General features: G+C 33.6%; 1 pseudogene; it reads right to left on the bottom strand.

The window, feature by feature from the left end:
* Positions 1 to 4180: 4180 nt before the first annotated feature.
* On the bottom strand, positions 4181 to 4297 carry LOC112485656 (annotated as a pseudogene).
* Between the last annotated feature and the right edge of the window lie 314 nt (positions 4298 to 4611).

Here is a 4611-nt window from a genome sequence, read left to right on the forward strand (position 1 = left end):
AGTCATATAAAACAAATTAGGGATATTTACGTTACAGCAAAGCTTACTAATTCTTTAATTCTGTGACATTGCCTAGTTTACTAAACTTTCTGACTTAGAGTTTCTTCATCATTAAAAAGATGATGTTGAAGTTTACTTTACGAAGTTGTTTATAGGATTCTGAGATAAAACATACACAATTCTTAGCATTAGACAATATGAGTTTTCTTTCTTATCTGTATATTTGAGTGTTACTCCATTAAGACTCATTTTTTATACATATTTAATACTTTTTTTCTAGCTGAAAACACTTTGAATCTTAAAAACTACTTTGGCTCTATAAGTACATATTTAAATATTCTATAAAGCAGTCCATGGATATTTAAATATTTTATAAGCACCAAAATATTAAGGCCTGGTACACCTGGGCAGGAAGCAGATGGGCAAGAAGGAGACAGGCCTTACCTTCTGCACTTTCATGAATTTATTGTGAATAATAAGAGTGTCAGTTGGGTTTGGTCATTTTATCAGCATCTGTACTACATAAGAATAAATAAATGCATAACTTAAGTTGGAAAAAAAAGATTCACTTTCAAATGATGAGGAAAAACACAGTTTTGTTTTGTTGCTTTTTTTTATTTACATTTTTGACAACTTGGTTGGAAAATGGCCCTACTTAAAAAAAGTAAGCAAAGTATTGGCAGACATTGACTTTAAATTGCACATTAAACTAATCCAGGGCTATGCCTTAATAAAGGCTAGGGCTGGGAATTCTTATGGATTTTCTAGCTCATTGCCGGGACAACATCGAAAGGCAATAAATGTTCTATTACTTACACAAGCTGCTAGTTTTCAGAAAATTAGTCACCAGTGACCTTTTACCCTTTGTCTTGCTCTCCTTCTCAGTAACTGTACCTGATCTGAATCAAATGCAGACCAGTCCACAGAGAAGTTTCTTTGCAAACCTGCTACAAATCTAAATAATTGGGTTTTGCTATGAGCAATAAAATTGATCTATTAGGGAAAAAAATAACTATTTATTTATTTTACTTGGAAAAAAGCTACATCTTTAGGTTATTATTTTAAATTAAATAAATCGCATTTCAAACAAGTAAATCTTACTTCAAACAAGTGTAATAAAAAATGACATTCCGTTAAAAGTTCTTGATTTTTATATACCTAATCAATAATATAAGATTGTCACAATTTTTAATTAGCATTTGCCTACATGCAGGACTATGGGTATGTGAGCAATGAGAGAAGAACCATAAGGCGAAGGAGGCTAGAGTTTCAGGGTTGATAGTGGAGGGAAACAGAAAAGGAGAGAAGTTATGTGATTTGGGGCACCAGTCCTTATATTGAATTATATTGATTAGTTTTCCAGTTAGCAGAGAGACCTCCTTCTGACCCTATTTTCAGGGTCACTAGATCATAATGCAATCTCACGAAGAAGCTAGCATCCCTCCCCATATTGCTTTCCAAGGAAAGTATGGACCTGAAAATCGCCCATTTAAAGCTTGCTCCTTTTTCCTCCTTTTGCTGGACTCCACCTAACAAACGCATATATAAATTGCAAATACAGTGTAATAACACACGGTGCAATGAACATATGATGAGATATAAAAATAATTCCAACATTTTGTAAAAAGGCAATTGAGAAATTGAATCTCCTGAACAGCATTCCATCTGATCTGGAAAATAAAATGATAATATCTGACAAACAGGTGGGTCTGCTATAAGATCTGGACTCTTTTTATTAGAAAAACCTTAAATTTGTGTTAAAGTGTGATTGAAGCACATAGCAGACACTAAATATTAAAGATATATAGGAGATATTTTTGGTTTATTTATGTGCATTTTCATCTTAGATCAAATATAAATGATTAAGTGGCAGGCAAAAATAATTATATGTTCTTATGAATATTTGTGAACCAAAAAAATATCGGGTTTCTTTACGATGCTGGTGCAATTTCAAGATTTTCTAAGTCCTATAAAATTTTATTTGTATGAAACAGCTTGAGAAGTCTGTAGTTTAATAAGGCATTTGCTGTAACTCATGAGAAACTGACAAAGAAACATTCTGTCATTATGTGAATGAAGCCATTTTTCACGTTTCAAATAATTGTTCTGACTTGGAACTGTCATATTCACAATCGGTAATATGACGTCACTTGACATGCAAGTATAGCTGTTTGGTAGGACCTGCTTCAGAATCTGTTTCCTTATCTGCTATGCCTCTATGTCTTCACATCTTATTTGACTAAAGGAAGCTGTCCTGTCTTTGAACACTGGCTTGTGTATAATGTGGTAACCCAACTTTCTGTCTCTATGCTGAATTAGTGGGTCATTATCACATCACTTTTTCTCCTTTAGTCTCTATATGCACACTGACTATTTTGTTGTTAATCTAATTTCTTGTCATTTAGAGAGAGAAAGATCTTGGGTTACTAACATCATTCCATGAATCAGGTCAACACTCCAAGAATCAAAACCTTCAGCTGACTCCCTATACTTGCCAGATCATATCATTTTAGACATGCTGTAGAGCAAACTTATTTTTATTAATTTGGGTCATCCTATATTGCATGAATATTAATAAAGTATATGAGGTAGAGATATTGTTGAAAGGGAGAATAAATAATGGAATGGAATTGTTGGAACCATAAAAGCGCAGCATTATCAAATAATTCTCACCAACCAGTAAACAAGACTCAACCAATTGTACCCAACTCCTCAAGAAGTCCCCCAGAGCATACCCATTCTCCCATTTTCTCAATCTGCCTGAAACATTAAGGAATAAAGAGATAGAATGATTTCCATTTTAAAAAATTTTCTTCACATCATTACTCTTGGCACTTTTTCACCTAAGTACCTACATATTTCTATCAATGCACTTTTTGCTCATAAAGCATGCTAATGAGCCTAGGCTTGCTAGGTCTGTAGATGAAGGCAGCCTACTGGCTGTGACTTTGAAATCATTTGTTTCTCAAGCATGTCAGACTCAGCAGAGCAAATGTGAAATCCCACCTGGGGAAATGGCTTTGCTGTCACTGATTGTTATGTGCCCACAGATAAATATGTTGAAACAAGCCAAGGTGTCAGGTGAGAGTTTTGTGGAGAATAAAGGGAGAACTATGGAGAGAGACATAAATCTTGATAGAATTTTTTTTAACCTCATTTCTCACTGAAGGTTTAGTATCTTGTTTTTATTTACATTAGTTTAGTTATAAATAAGTTATTTAAAAAATTGAAACTCAGATAGTGAATTGGTAGATAAAGTTTAAACCTTAGTGATATTTATATTTTTGGCCAGGTACAGACATTTGTTATTGGCAGATAACGATATGTTTGCCATCCATCTGTGATGCCATATTATTTATGTCATTATCTGTTATATGTACCCTATATGCTTAATTTCTGTTTTTTTTATTTTATTTATAATGTAATCATAATAAAAATAAATAGAAATAATCTAGCTGACTGTGTTAATAGTTTATTTTTTACTCGGACTAGCGGTAATTTAAAGTCTACTTATTTTGGATGTATAAAATAACAAAATCAGTAACTTATTAAACAGTTTTACTCATTTTATTAATTTAGAGAATTAGCCATTAGTTGTGACCAATATTCTGTTGAAATTACTTTGGAATCATTATCAGATGCTTTTGGAAGTAAAATTTAACTGTGTACAAATTAATATGCAAGTGTCTCAGTATTGTTGATCCTCCATTGAACTTTCTTTAATCCTCTTCATGGTTTGGCTTGAATAGCTGCCTTGGGTATGGTAAAAATTATTGTTTAGTGTATATATCACTACTTGAAATGAAAAAATTAACTAGTCATTTTTTTAGACAGAGCATCAAGAAATTTTAAAGGCAAAATCTATTAATGTAAACATGAAAACTCTTACATGCTCTCTTCTATAACTAACTTATACCAAATAGGACCTTTTAAAAAAATTAAAGTTTAGAAAAAAATAAAATTAAATAGATTGGTGAAATTGTCATTTTATTGATTTTAGCCAGTTAGCAGTCATTTTCTGAGCAGCTATATTATATATTAGAAGCCACATAAAATGAGGGACACTAGAGAAGAATAAGACATTATATAAGTTGCTGAGAATGTTGTATATTTAGGAACAATCAAAGCATATTGACCGAAATTTCCTATAGATAATGACAGATTCATTTTTTTTTTTAATCACCTACAGTATCTGGTTCTTAGGTGGTCTCCCATCCAAGTACTAACCAGGCCCAACCCTGCTTAGCTTCCGAGATCAGACGAGATAGGGCTTGTTCAGGGTGGCATGGCCATAGACGACAGATTCATTTAATCATTATTTTCTTAAAACCATGTTTGACAAAGCATCTGTCCTGTTCTGCTGCCAAAAATAATTCTAGCTACTGAGAGTGGAAAGGGATTTGGTACAGGAAATTGGGTGCTCCTGCTAAATCTAGAGGAGCAGGATTCTGACAGGACCTACAGGAAAGACTGGGAACACCAATATCACACTCGCCGGGGAGCCACTCCCCACACTCTACAGGAAGGTGAGCACAGGTAGGTTGCAGGTGAACTGCTGTGTTCAGGAGGGCTTTGTCATAGCTGCACTCAGAAGCTCAGGAGATTCCTGCC

The sequence above is a fragment of the Pteropus alecto genome, unplaced genomic scaffold (genome assembly GCF_000325575.1).
Source record: "Pteropus alecto unplaced genomic scaffold, ASM32557v1 scaffold5, whole genome shotgun sequence".
Classification (NCBI taxonomy): domain Eukaryota; kingdom Metazoa; phylum Chordata; class Mammalia; order Chiroptera; family Pteropodidae; genus Pteropus; species Pteropus alecto.